The sequence below is a fragment of the Gracilinanus agilis genome, chromosome 4 (assembly GCF_016433145.1).
Source record: "Gracilinanus agilis isolate LMUSP501 chromosome 4, AgileGrace, whole genome shotgun sequence".
Lineage (NCBI taxonomy): Eukaryota > Metazoa > Chordata > Mammalia > Didelphimorphia > Didelphidae > Gracilinanus > Gracilinanus agilis.
Window position 1 is genome coordinate 261817160 of NC_058133.1, and position 16082 is coordinate 261833241.

A 16082-nucleotide genomic window follows, 5' to 3' on the forward strand; every position below is an offset into this window, starting at 1 on the left:
AATCATAATCCTTCATAAGAATATTCAGAAAAAAAAGAGTAAATGAAAACTATCTATTGGTCTATAGACTATGATATGAAATTGGATGAATAGCATTATGATATGAAATTGGATGAAAAGCATATGCAGAGCTAGAACCATCATCACATCAGTCTTGGCCAGACAATACAATGCAAATAGACAATGAATGAAGCCCAAAAGTGGACAGAAGTGTGGAATGTGTTGCCTTTGGGAAATGGCAAAGGTATTTTTCATTTTGTTTTTAATTTTCCTAAGCTTCTCCCTAAAACAAAGACCCAACTTCTAATAATACTAATATTCTTCATGACCATGTATATCACATACCGCCATGAATAACAACACTAGTCTTTGAAGAACCTAAACTGAGACATCTCCAAAGGGAAATGAAGAGGTGCATGATAAATTTAAATAGGATGCAACACATTATAAAAAAAGACAAAAAATGAAAAAGAAAATTGAGGAAAAAAGAAAATGGGCTGGACACATGTCTAAAGTGAGGAATAACCAATGGACAGCCTATGTCTATCTAGCAATATGTCTGTTTAATATCAAAGGAAATGAGGAAAGCCAACAGTATGTTGAGGGGAATTAGAAAAGCAAACTTAAGAGAAGTCAAAAGTATCACACAAAATAGACAGGAATGAATGGGTGATGATTTGCTTTCCTCACAGAATTCCCACAGTGATGAATTTTCACATACATGAGTACTGAATAATACTAAAATAAACAAAAAAAGTTATGCTTCCTCCATATGGAAAAGCCATAAATGGTTCATTTTGCAAGATTTACTCAAAGCTGTTAGGTTCAAAGATCGGCAAGGTATGTTCCTAAGGTCAAATCCAACAAAAATGACCCTCAAGCTGAAAATGGTTTTTACATTTTTAAATAAAATAAATGTGTTTTAAAATGTAAAAACAAAAAACAGGCAACCACGAGGGAATGCCTTTCAATTGGGGAATGGCTGAACAAATTGTGATATATCCTGGTGATGGAATACTATTGTGCTCAAAGGAATAATAAACTGGAGGAATTCCATGTGAACTGGAAAAACCTCCAGGAATTGATGCAATGAAAGGAGCAGAACCAGAAGAACATTGTACACAGAGACTGATATACACTGTGGTAAAATCAAATGTAATGGACTTCTGTACTGGCAGCAGGGCAATGACCCAGGACAATTATGAGGGATTTATGGAAAAGAACACTACCCACATTCAGAGGAAGAACAGCAGGAGAGGAAACACAGAAGAAAATCAACTGCTTGAATACATGGGTTGAGGCAGACATGGTTGGGGATGTAGACACTAAATGACCACACCAATGTAACTATCAATAATATGTAAATAAGCCTTGACTGATCACAGGTGTTAAAACCAGTGGAAATGCACGTTGGATATTGGGGGGGGGGTGTTAAAGGGAAAGTAAAAACATGAATCATGTAAAAAAAAAATAAATAAAAGTCTAAAAAGAAAACAGACAACCTTAGTTTGCTTACCCCAGGTTAGATTTAAAATTTACTAGCATTTTCTATAAATATTTTATTTACAAGTTTTAAAAATTCTAATCATTAATTCAATAAATTCCCAACACTTGTTTTGTAACAACCAACCTAAGCCCAGAATGGCTCCTAATGTCTCAAAAACTGTGCTAAAATATCAAGTCTTTCAAAACAAAATAACTTCTAACTTTAAAAAAAGATAACTTATTCAAAATAACTTAAAATGGATAAAATATGTGGGAGTCAATCTACCTAAGCAAACTTAATACTTGTTTAGACTTAATTACAAAACGTTTTTAAAGAAACAAAGAACAATTTAAGTAGGCAGAGAAATGTTTAATTTTCATAACTGAGGTGTTGCCAATAAAATAAAAATGACAATACTACCAAAGTCAATTTATATAACTATAATGCTTCAGTAATCAACTACCAAAAATGGTTTCTAAAAAGGAAGGAGATCAGGTGAACTGGAAAGACCGCCAGGAACTGATGCAGAGTGAAAGGAGCAGAGCCAGAACACTGTACAAAGAGACTGATATACTATGGTAAAATCAAATGTAATGGACTTCTTTACCAGCAGCAATGCAATGACACAGGACAGCTCTGAGGGATTTATGGAAAAGAACGCTACCCACATTCAGAGGAAGGACTGCAGGAGAGGAAACATGTAAGAAAAACAACTGCTTGAACGCATGGGTTGGGGTGGACATGATTGGGAATGTAGACTTGAAACCACCACACCAATGCAACTAACAATTTGGAAATAGGTTTTAATCAACGACACATGATAAAACCAGTGGAAATGTGCATCGGCTATGGGAGGGGGCGAAGGGGGGGTGAAGGGGAAAGTAGGAGCATGAATCATGTAACTATGTTAAAAACAAATATTAATAAATGTTTTAAAAAAAAAAAAGGAAGGAGAGGAAAGTGGAGTAGATGAAGTGCCAGGCCTGGATCTGGGAGGACCTGGGATCAAATCTGATCTCAGATACTTCCTAGACGTGTGACCCTGTGCAAGTCACTTAACACCCCCCCCCCCATTTGCCTAGCCCTTGCCTTTCTGCCTTAGAGCTGTTACTAAAACATAAAAAATAATGGCTATTTGTTTTTTTTAACTATCAAAATAATACTTTTACAGAGTTAGATAAAATAACAACATTCATTTGGAAGAATATCAAGGTATATATTTTTGTGGATCAACTTTTCTATTGTTATTTATATTGATATATAAAGGGAATACTATCAAGGGAAATAATGGGAAAGTAGGAATAAAGACATAATACTACTTCAAGACTTGAAACTATTTTAAAAAGTGATGTCAGCATCATTTATTAATGGCTAAAAAATAGAAAAGAATAAATGGAATAAACTAGACAAAAAAGAATCAGTTATTCAAAAGACCCTAAAACATAAATTATCCTGGAAAGAATTCCCTATTCAGTAAGAATGGCTAAGAAAACTGAGAGTCTGGCAGAAATTACACTTAAACATTTCATACCATATTCTAAAATAAGGTCAAAGTGGATATATGACCTGAATATTAAAGATCATACCATAAAAAAAGAAGATAATCATATGCCTTTCACAGCCATGAATGTGTGATGAATTCTTAACTAGACTAAAAACATAAAAAATTAAAAAGATGAAAGTAATTTTTATTATATGAAATTGAATAGTTTTTGTGTGAACAAAATTAATTCATCTAGGTTATAATAAAAGGGAAAATGACTTTGTTTTACATTTTTTGTGCTAAGAGTTTAACATCCAGGAGAATATGGTCAGCTAATAGAAATATATGACTTTAGTAGTCAGATAATAAGAATTTATTACGTCCCTACTATGTGCCAACCTCTGCTGGGGATACAAAGAAAGGAAAAGGGCAGTCTCTGCTCTCAAGGAGTTCCAGGAGACAGCATGCAAACAATTAGGGCCAAATAAGCTACATATAGGACCAGTTAGAAATAACAGAGAAGGCTATAAAAAATTATGTATACAGAGAAGCTTGGGAATATATGAAGTGGTACAAAGTGAAGTAAGTAGAACCAGAATACTTGAAAATATAAATGGAAAGAAAACAACTAAATCTGAATACTGTAAAATTATGATGACCAAAACTGGCCTCAAAGGAAAGATACAAAAAAGGCCTTTCTCTTCTTCAAGGACATGGGAGACTATGGGTATGGAATAAAGATGTTAAAGATAATTGATGAGTTAAATTTTGCTAAATTATTTTATTTTTTTCTTTTATTGTTAACAGAAGAGGATTGACTCCCTGCGAAGGAGAACAACACTGGGAAATAACAGATCACACTGACAATTGGGGGAAAATTATTACCTTTTTGTTTTTATTTTGCTTATTCCTAGATCCTTTTGCTCTTCTAAAAATGAAATGTGCTAGTTTTCTCATGTATACTCTTTTAAAGCAAAATGAAAAAGAAACAGGATGAATGAGAACCTTGTTTCAGAATCAAAATAAATGCTACAACACCTTGTCTTGTCCTTTCAAAAAATGTCTATTGAGGGGGCAGCTGGGTAGCTCAGTGGATTGAGAGCCAGGCCTAGAGATGGGAGGTCCTAGGTTCAAATCTGACCTCAGACACTTCCCAGCTGTGTGACCCTGGGCAAGTCACTTTGCCTAGCCCTTACCACTCTTCTGCCTTAGAGCCATTGGCTCCAACACAGAAGGTAAGGGTTTAAAAAAAAAAAGTCTATTGACAAACTTCTAAAATTTCTTTTCATCTAATACTTTTATTTAACCTAAAAGGAGAAATAATTTATATATGCAAATACATGGCATACAGGTGCCAAAGAAGCATAAAGTACAGTAGATAGGAAGAAGAACAAAAAAAGGAGCTTTCAAAAAAAAAAATTAAACCCCACACAAAGAGCAAAAACATGCATAAGCATGGCCTGGAAAAAAATATGATAGGATTTCAATAAGCAGAGGTTCATTAAGGGCCCAGAAAATTTTCCATTAGGGAACAGTAAGAATAAAGGTCTGAAGATGGAAAAGTAGAATACTTTGAGGAATTAGCACAAAGGGACAATATAGAGGAGAGGTGGTATAAGGTACAGTTGGTTAGAAACAGATTATGAAGAATATTGACTAAAGCTAAGAAGTTTGAACTTTTTTCAATAGACTGTGGTAGTCACTAAAGCTATCTGAGCAAGACAGTAACAGGAACAGAACTATGTTTCGTGAAAATTAATCTAGCAATAGTTGGCAGAAATCAAAGATGAAAAAAATAATTAGAGATTAGGCTATAGCAATAGCCTAAATAAAGAGTTAGGTGGAACCTTAATTATACAGTAGGAAAGGAAAAGAATAATTTTAAGATACTGTGCAGGAAGAATCTGTAGAAGACTTGGCAACTAAGTGGACTTGAAGTGAGGTGGGAAGATTAAGCAAATGGAAAAAAGAGTCAAAAACAAATTCAAGTTTTTGGACACAAGGAACTAAGAGTGAGAAGACTCTATAGAGTAGGGGTTGGCAACCTTTTTGGCCGTGAGAGCCATAAACACCACATTTTTTAGAATGTAATTTTATGAGAGCCGTACAGTGCTCACAGTGCGCACTCCTGTAACAGCGCCTGAAAAAAAATTGACTTTATGGCTCCTGCAGAAAGAGCCAGATATAGCTCGAGAGCCATTCATTGCCGACCCCAGCTATAGAGGGTCAAGTAGAGAAATTCAGGGACATTTCTTTCACTATCCTGACAAAAATAGAAGTACAAAAAAATCACCCCAAAATTCCCAACACACACACACACACACACACACACACACACACACACACCATCTTGTCCAAAGAGATCTAGAAAATGCATTAGATTGAATTCTAATCAGGAAACACAAGGAAAAAAATCATAATGAGTCATTTTTCCTGCCAAGGTTGACATAAGGAGACAGAGGTCTATAGACATGGGATGGGGTCTGGTCAGGAGCTAATGGGTGTGGAACATTCCAGTCTAGGGAGTGGCTATGCACTAGGGCAAAAAAGAAGTTCTAGTTCCAGAATAAAGAGTCCTGACCTAGTAATTAGGTACAGAAATAGATGCCAACTGGTAGCCCTACTACTGATTACCCAGGTCACAGACTCTAGACAAACTGAGGAAGGGACTTCAACCTAGAGGAAATAATCCATGAGGAGGAAGTATAGTGGGGATTGTGTAATTAGAATCTACTCCTCAGAACTCCAATTCCCAGCATCCCACTTTCCTTCTCATGTTACATGTTGACATAGAGAGGATATAAGTTTTGTGTAGCCCCTTCCCCTCAAGAACTTACTAACGTGGGTTTACTTTTTGTTAGATAACTTTCTTTCTACTTCGAGTGATTATTAACAAACTTTATAAAATATAATACTTTAAGTTCCTGATATTAATTTAAATCTTACAGGACCGAGTTATGTAATCAGCAAAAACCAAGTTCAGAAGTAAGCAGCAGCTATGTGGCTGAGATCTCATGATCTGGAGTGGAGTCTCAGTTCCAACCTCTAGTCCAGTGGTTCCCAAACTTTTTTTGGCCTACCGCCCCTTCCCAGAAAAAATATTACTTAGCCCCCTGGAAATTAATTTTTTTTAAATATTTTAATAGCAATTAATAGGAAAGATAAATGCACCTGTGGCCATCACCATTCCCTGGATAGCTGCAGCACCCAGCAGGGGGCGGTAGCACCCACTTTGGGAATCACTGCAGTCTAGTCCACAAAGGAATAATAATAATCAAGGTGGAATTCCCAGATCAAAAAAGCAAGCCTATGGGTCAGTATGAACCAGAAAAGCCATCCAACTGACTGAGAGTGGCTGAGTTTAGCAACAGTCTACTCAGACATAAACCCAAGTCAGGAATCCACAAAGATCAGACTAGGGAAGTTAGTCATCAGACTGTCAGAATTTGACCTGGATCAGACCACTGTGGGAGCAATGAGGCTGGCAAATCATCAGTCTGAGCTATCTTCAAGATCCTAGAATAACACAATACTCAAAAGTCCAAAAGAAAGCAGCAGCAGGGCCAAACTAGACATTCCTTCTATAAGTGATTAGAGTATGACCCTAACATAAAGGCCAAAGTCAGAAAACAGGTTGGAAAAATAACCAACAAATAAAGAATCCAAATGTAAAAAGTTATCATAGTGACAGGGACACTCAAGACACAAACCTAGAAGAGAACACCACCAAAAACAAAGCCTTAAAGTAAAACACAGGTTAGGCATAACTAGAATTCCCGAAATATAAAACAAGTTAAAAAGAGTATTTAAAATATTTTTATAGATGAAATGAGAGAACTAAAGGAAAAAACAGAAAAGAAAAGCTTTGGAAGAAACTGAAGGGAATTACTAGTTTGGCATAATAAGCAATAAGCTCTCTGGAAATTAGAAAAGCTCAAATAGAAGCCAATGATTCCATAAGATAACAAGAAATATTAAAACAAAGTCAAAAGATGGGGGGAAAAGAATGGAAAAAAAGAAGAGAATTGTAAGGTGCCTCATAGCAAAAATAACTGAAATGGAAAAGAGAACAAGAAAAATAATTTTAAAGTCTTAAATTAAATTGCTATAGCCTAATCTCCAATTTCTAAAAACCATGATAACAACAACAACCCAAAAAAAAAAAAAAAGGCTAGACATATTTCAAGAAATCATAAAACTGGGGCAGCTCAGTGGATTGAGAGACGGGAGGTCCTAGGTCCAAATCCGGCCTCAGACACTTCCCAGCTGTGTGACCCTGGGCAAGTCACTTGACCCCCATTTGCCCACCCTTACCACTCTTCTACCTAGAAGTCACTACACAGAAGTTATGGGCTTAAAAAAAAAAAGAAATCATAAAACTGCTCAAATCTTTCAGAACCAGAAAGCAAAATAAAAATTGAAAGACTTCTACCTCTTGAAAAAAATTCCAAAATGAAAACTCGATGAATATTATAGCCTTAAATGCAGATCTTTCAGGTCAAAAAAATGGTACAAGAAACCAGAGAGAAAGAATTCAAGTATCAAAGAGCCACAGACAGTATCACATGATTCCAGAATAATAATAGCTAACATTTACATAGTGCTTACTCTATGTCAGACATAAACTATACTGAGCACTTTACATAATTATTTCATCTCATCCATCCTCGGAACCCTGAGAAGTAGTTGCTACTACCAAAGCAGTCAAGTAGTTAAGTGACTTGCCTAGGATAACAGAGCTAGTGTGTATCTGAGTCTGAATCTGAACTCCAGTCTTCCTGACTTCAGGCCAGGTGCACTATCCACTGTACCACTAAACAAACCAAATTTTACATGTACAAAAAAAATATGTAGCTCTTTTCAAAGTGGGAAAAAAATGATCTGAGGAGGTAGCCATCAATTGGGAAAGGTTGAAAAAGGTTATGCTATATAAATGTTGGCTGGCAGTTGTCCTTTATATTGTAAGAGGACCAAAATGACATCACTAAAATCTTCTGACCAACACATAAATTGTTTTTAAGTGTCACAGAGTCTTTCAAAGTCTTCAGCCTCATTCTCTCTTCTAGTGTCATTAAACTAGAACTAAACTCTAGTGGCAAGACAAAAGTCAAGATGACTGGTGATGGTCCTGGATGCAATAGATGACCTTCATTTTTTCGATGTTTAACCAAGCTCTGAGTGCTCCACAGTGCCTGCTTCAGCTGGCTTCATGGCAGTTGGACTAAATTGTTCTCATCTGCTCATTCAGCCTCAGGGAATACTTCGGTTAGATAGTCCCCTAAGTAACTGACAGGTTTGAGGCCTACCAGTTACCCTCATATAAATATGATGGAAAACTGTAAGAAATACTGTAAGGAGGTCTGTAAGAAATGATGAAAGGGACAGTTTTCGGAGAAAATTGGCAAAACTCATAGAAATTGATAAGGAGTAAAGTGAGGAAAAGCAATTGAACAATTTATACAATGACAACAATACAGAGAAAAACAACTATAAAAGCCTTTGGAACTCTACCTATGATTCTAAAGGACTAAGAGTGTCCAATATGACATATCCATCTCTTAAGACCTATAAATATTTCTGCATGTCCTTAATTTGTTTTCACATACAAATATATATGTTCATACATATGTGTGTACATCATTCAAGTTATAAACACTTTTGTACATCCTAAATTTGTTTTATATGTACCTATGTATGCATATATAACCACAGATATAATTATTTAAACGTATGTCAGAGTCAGTGCAGAAATGTATTTTATTTAACTTAGCATATTTGTACCATAGGAATCTGTTGCTATTTCATTCTTAACTGGGGTGGGGAAAAAGAAGGCAAATTTTTGCTAATTAAACAAATAAAATTTAATTTTTTTTCCCTTTTTTTTTTTTTTAAAACCCTTGTACTTCGGTGTATTGTTTCATAGGTGGAAGATTGGTAAGGGTGGGCAATGGGGGTCAAGTGACTTGCCCAGGGTCACACAGCTGGGAAGTGGCTGAGGCCGGGTTTGAACCTAGGACCTCCTGTCTCTAGGCCTGACTCTCACTCCACTGAGCTACCCAGCTGCCCCCATAAAATTTAATTTTAAAAAAATATATAGGAGGAAGAGATGTATACCTAAGGACAGTAAACCTATCTCCTTTTTGGTTTTTATTACACCAGTGTCATTTTCCTAAATAACCACCCTCTCTACCCCCCCCTCCTCCTCCCTCCTCCAAAGAGGACTTTCTATTATAACAAAAGCTTGTCCTTCCCTGAAAACATCGATGGGGCAAAAACAAACCAGTATGTTTGGTACATAAGAACTCAATAGAAATTTAGAGTAAAGAAAAGCAAGGATAGAATAGATGGCTTTCTCACCAAATTGATGCTACATCCCAAAACACTTTTTTAAATTAATTTTATTTTTAGTTCAAAAATAGGAACAGTTCATGAAATAACATGCCATCTTTCTGCAAGGCCGTGTTATTCTCTAAATCATTCGAACATTGGTTTATGTGCTACCAAATAAACCTTTGATTAGCCAAGAAGTGATAAAAGGCCCTTAACTCTTCCTTCTAATTAACTAAAATGTCTTTTATTTGGTCATTTAATTCATTAGCACCTCCAATGGGAGGAAAAAGAGAGCAATGAAATTTTAGATCTGGCTGTTTATTGGTAACTGAGTTGAAGGGGGGTAGGAGGGAGTTTTAAATCTAATAAAGAAGTTTTCCTGAATTTTAATTGTTCTGTCTAAAAGAGAACAATTATATACCCTGTTAATAGATATAATCAAGAACCTTCCTTATCACTGTGAAATACTTCGTGTTATTGGTACTAAGAAGCCAAACTAGATTTCTTTTCCCATCTATATAACATATAAGCGAAGAACCTAAAAATGACAAATTCAAAAATATTTATTGGATGCATAGCAGAACAAACACTGTGGCAAATTTTAAGCAAGATAACCTTCTCTGCCCTCAAAAATCCCCAATCTATTAAAAAAAAGACCAATTATACATAGTCAATATATAAAAACAAACACTCATAAAAACATGTATATAACCAACAAGCTAACCATAGGATGAGAGTAAGTCACATGACTTCTATGGGCTTCAATTTCTTTGTTAAATTAGATTGGACTTTTATATTCTTAAAATCCCCTACAGAACTAACACTGTATGATTTTATAACTTAATTATAGCTGTACAAAAGATCAAAAAATAAAGTGTTAATTAACTGAGAAGACAAAATACAAAAAGTTGAGGCTAGGGAAGCCATTCAATCAAATATTTACTATGTTCAAGGTACTAAACTATGTCTATAGCAGAGGAGGTTAGGGAAAGCTACATGGAAAATAGTTCTGAAGGAGGAAAAAGACATAGCTTAGTAAAGAAAAAAAGATAGAAATTCTCCCAGGGAAATTGAGTAATGGTTCCATGAGAAAAGCAGGTAACTTTATGTAGGCAATAATAATAACTTATTTACAACATACAGATACCATTTGTAAGTGTGTGTATACATAAAACCAAACACACATACTGTTTTGCAGTTTTCCGAACACTTTTCTGACAATTATCTTGTGAAGTGGGTAGTATTGCTTCAGTAATTCTATGAATCTACATGTCACTGATGTGGTTATCTCCCTCTATCAGTACAGAGCAAAATACACTCCTCTGTGCCTTCACATTGTGTGATTCTTGTCCATATCTGCCAAAAAAATCCAGAGATCTGCCCAATATCCTCACAAAAAGTGTGCTTCTAGGTGTTTTTAAAATATGCCACAGATACGAATATAGTTTTCAGGCTACTATTTTATAGATTAGGAAATGCAGCCTGAAGAACTGGACAACTGGTTCCAGGAAAAAGGTAGCATTGTGAATTTCCCCTGTACCAAGTCTGGAGCTAGAATAGAGAATGAGTTGAATATGAGTTTGGATGGATAAGGCAGAACCATATGGCAAAGGATCTTAAAGCTCTCAATGAATAGATTTAAATTAATTTAAGTAGCAGCAAGAAGCCAGTACTAGCCACAATCCAAATGATCCATAAACCTCCAAAAAATTCATGTTAAGGTGTGTAACAAATGGCCAGAAGAACAAAAAATACTGAGGTTTTACTAAGTTAATTTCAGTGTCAGTCAAAATATGGGAAAAGAAATTGTCTGGCTATCTTTGATAGGTTAAAAAAAAGCATTTTTTTAATGGTTTGAGATAAAAGTGAAAAATATTTTTCATCAGTATAATGTTACCAGTAATGAAACAAAGAGGATAAAATGACATTTTTGTTGTATATAAGTGTTAAAGAATTGAAAGAAAAGAACTTCTGAAATATAATTTGGAATTATGTTTTTTTAAAAATGATGAATGTCCAAACTCTGACCTAGATATCCCACTAACAGCTAGTTGTGTATCCAAAAGAGGTCAAAGACAGAAAGGTCTCATATATTCCAGAATATTCATAGCAGTATTTTTGTGGTACTAAAGAAAAAGAAATCAAATAGATGCACATCATTTACCGAAGAGCTAAACAAATTATGAAATATGTGTTATAGGATATTGCTGGTTAGTGAGAAATAATGTTTATGAAAATTTTTAGAGAAGCCTGGGAAGACAAATTAACTGAAGCATTGATTAAGCAAAGCTAGGAATATATGTAGGACTACAAAGAAAGAGAAAACCTCAAAGATGAATGCTATGTGACTTCAATGGCCAAAAGAGGTCTCAGAGGGGAGAAAATGTCTCTCCCTTCTTTGTGGAGGTCAGAGATACTACAGTGATAGTCAGTCCTATGTTGTTGGGTATGAGGGTTAGTTTGGACAAATTTTTCCCAAAAAATTCTTACTTTTTCTTCCTCAATCCCAGGGAACACATTATATAAGATGGAAAGAGGAGCATATTCAGAATGAAGTTTATATAAAAAGATAGCCAGAGGGCAGCTGGGTAGCTCAGTGGAGTGAGAGTCAGGCCTAGAGATGGGAGGTCCTAGGTTCAAACCAGGCCTCAGCCACTTCCCAGCTGTGTGACCCTGGGCAAGTCACTTGACTCCCATTGCCCACCCTTACCACTCTTCTACCTATGAGACAATACACCGAAAAGTACAAGGGTTTAAAAAAAAAAAGATAGCCAGAATTTAATAGATTGAAATAAAGAAAACTTTATATTTTCATGAATTATTTGAATCTTTTAACTTGTGAAAAGTGGTCAAATTATTGACTAACGAGTCTCTAAAATTCTAATATTTTATCACAAAGATAATTCTGTGCAAATTTAAATCACTTTGGGGTGAATTTCTTTTTTTTTTTAATTTTTTTTTTTAAACCCTTAACTTCGTTGTATTGGCTCATAGGTGGAAGAGTGGTAAGGGTAGACAATGAGGGTCAAGTGACTTGCCCAGGGTCACACTGCTGGGAAGTGTCTGAGGCCGGATTTGAACCTAGGACCTCCTGTCTCTAGGCCTGGCTCTCAATCCACTGAGCTACCTGGCTGCCTCATGAGGTGAATTTCTTAAAAGCATCCTGTTTTGTTTTGTTTTTTAATGCATAAATCCTCCATGAACATCCAACATTCCTCCAATAGAATCTAATAAACATTTACTTTGCATTAGCCAGTGGTTCCCAAACTTTCTTGGCCTACCGCCCCCTTTCCAGAAAAAATATTACTTAGCCCCCTGGAAATTAAATTTTTTTTTAATTTTAATAGCAATTAATAGGAAAGACAAATGCTCCTGTGGCCATCACCAACCCCCTGGATCGCTGCAGCACCCACCAGGGGGCAATAGCACACACTTTGGGAATCACTGCATTAGACAATGTTAGTCACTGAGAACACAAACTTAAGATAAAAAATAATCCAATAAGTTTGTATTCTACTGAAGGAATAATGGCAAGTTTAAATATGATCTTAAGACACAAAACACTACTAACAAATTTCTTTAGAAGACTTCACACAGATGGCGGCACAGGAGTCAAGTCTTGAAGGAAAGTAGGGATTCTGACTGGTGAACAAGGCAGAATTAAGAAATACTGAGTTTGGAGAATAGCCAGCAAGAAGGAGGCCAGTTTGATTGAAACACTGAGTGAATGACAGGGAAATAAGACTGTAAAAGAAGGCTGATCCAAAACACAAAGAGCTTTAAAAACCAAAGGCATCATGTATATATTTTGTCCTAGAGGTAAATGGGACCTATTGAAAATGCTTTAGTAATGGAAGTGATTGACAGACTAATGCTACAGGAATATTAACTTGGAACTGATGCAAAGTGCAGTGAGCAGAACCAAGAGAACATTGTACACACTAACAGCAGTATTGTAACGATGACCAGCTGTGAAAGACTAATAAGCTAGTCTAACCGATCAATAGTCTTGATCAAAATCTAAGACAATTACAAAGGACCCATGATGAAGAAAAGTGGGATCCACCTCCAGAAAAAGAACTGAACTCCTGATAAAAAAATATATATATAGTAATAAAAAAAATATAATTTTTTGGCTATCTTTATTTTTCTTGGTTTTATCTGCTGAGTTTTTTTTTTGAAACATGGCTTTTTGAGAAGGTAAGCAATACGATATCTATTATGCACATGAACTATTTCTTACCTTCTCAATGGGAAGGGGAGAGGCAAAGGTAGAGAGAGAATCTGAAACTCAAAATGGTTTTATAAAAAGTCATAAATAATTTGGGGTGGGGAAATATTAGTTTGGCAGCTGTGTGGAGGATCCATTATTAAAGGCAGAGCTAGAGACCAGAAGACCAATAAGGAAACGACTATAATAATGTGTAATAGATGAGAGGTGAAGACCTGAACTTTGGTGTTAGCTGTGTGAGACAAAGAGATCAAATAGGAAGAGATACTGTGGAGGTAGAAATGATGAGATTTGGCAACTGCCTGGCTATGTGGGGTGAAGTAAAGAGAGGAGTCAAAGTTATCCTGAGTTTATGAACTCAGAAGTCAGGAGAAGAGAAAAAGAAAATTAAGACATGGTTCTTGCCTGATAGCTTACAACCGTGAGATAGCGTAACGTGGCTTGTATATTCAGTACTAAATGAATAATTGTATAGAGTAATACTCATACCCATTACTAAATGGCAGTTTGGAGGGCAAATAATGGGTAAAAGGTTGTTTTTCAGCAGCAATTTTCTCTGTTTCAGTTCTAGGCACCACATGATATTGATAAACTGGCGAAAGTTCAGGGAAACTAGAATTGTGAGGGGCCCTGAATTCATGATACATAAACATCTGCTGAAGAAACTAGACATGTTTAGCCTAGAGCAGGGGTCGGCTCTCGAGTCATATCTGGCTCTTTTGAGGGCCAGATATGGCTCTTTCTGCAGGAGCCATAAAGTCAATTTTTTTTCAGGCACTATTACAGGAGTGAGCACTGTGAGCACTGTACGGCTCTCACGAAATTACATTTTTAAAAATGTGGCGTTTATGGCTCTCACAGCCAAAAAGGTTGCTGACCCCTGGCCTAGAGAAAAGATTCAGGAGGACATGATGACTTGGGTCAAGTATTTAAAGGTCTGTCACATGTAAAAGTAGAATTACACTTGTTCTGTTTGTTCCTAGCAGGCAGAATTAGAAGCAACAGGTAAAAAAATACAGAGTCCAAACTAGTCTTAATGTCGGAAAAAAAACTAATAATTTGAGAGCTGTTTAAAACAGAAGGTGCATCACAATTAGTGAATTCTTCCTCCTTAGAGGTCTTAAGTAGAGACTGGATGACCACTTGTCATGTTTTCCATTGGGGATTCCTTTCTGTACAGTTGTATTAAATGGTCATTTGGGTACCTTCCAACTCTCAAATTCTATGATTCTTATTATGACATTGCTATCTACCTGCTGGCTTTCCTACCTAAAATAGTACAGACAAATACACATAGAAGAGAACTATTTTTCCCACTAACCTTTTTTTACTGCTAATCTACTGGCACACAAAAGTTTATCATGGATTAAAGACATCTACTCTGTGCAAAACATTGGAGGAAGAGCAAGAAAGGAGTGTAGTACCAAGAACTGAACACTATATCTCAAATATGCTCCAATCAGATTATCTGTCACCTTACTCATTCAAAATACCACAACTCTCCAAATACACAGCAAGGCTGAATTCAATTTTTTGGTTGCCATATACTTTTTACTCATTTTGAGCTTTCATTTTTTTTTTTTTAAACCTTTACCTTCCACCTTAGAATCAATACTATGTATTGGTTCTAAGGCAGAAGAATGGTAAGGGCAAGACAATGGGGGGTTAAGTGGCTTGCCCAGGGTCACACAGCTAGGAAATGTCTGAGGTCAAATTTGAACCCAGGACCTCTCATCTCTAGGCTTGGCTCTCAATCCACTGAGCCACCCAGCTGCTCCCTTGAGCTTTCATTCTATTAACACTTCTAGACCTCTTTCACAGAAAGCTGATCTAACCACACTTTTCACATCCTGTACTTGTGAAGCCAAGTTTTTAAACTTCATATTATTCCCATTAAATTCCATTATTAGAAATGGTAAATTGAGAGTTCCTATAAAAAACTTTTAAAATCTTGACTGTCAATCACTGTTGGTTTTTCCTCCCAAATTATATCTCACAATTTCATATAAATTCCCTCAATACCTTTTCTCCTATATAAAGTTCGTACCCGTTCTTTAAAGCCAAATAAACTAAGTTTTCACCTCATTCTTATGAAGCCTTTCTGATAGTCTCCCAACCCACGTTTAAAAAAACAACAAAACTTTTCCCTTTACTCTCACAAAGTACTTTCTTTGCACCTCTAATATACTTACCATTTATTTTATATTAGTTATATCTGAATTTGTCATCCCAATAGTCGGTGAACTCCTTGGACCTCCAATGCCCAAGCATAGAATTCTATAACAATAAGCAAATTCATTAATGTTTTCTGAGTTGTAGTGAAAATACTATGTAGGAAGAAAACGTGATTTATCACTTGTTTATATGGGTATGTGATTTAGTTTGGGTTTTAAAGGATTGCTCTTTTACAAAAATGAATAATTTGGAAATGGGTTCGAATGAAATTGCTTGTCAACCCCGGGAGAGGGGAGGGATGAAGGGAGAAAACATGAATCAATGAAATCATGTAACCTTGGGGAAAAAAAAAATTTTTAAATAAAATACTACATAGG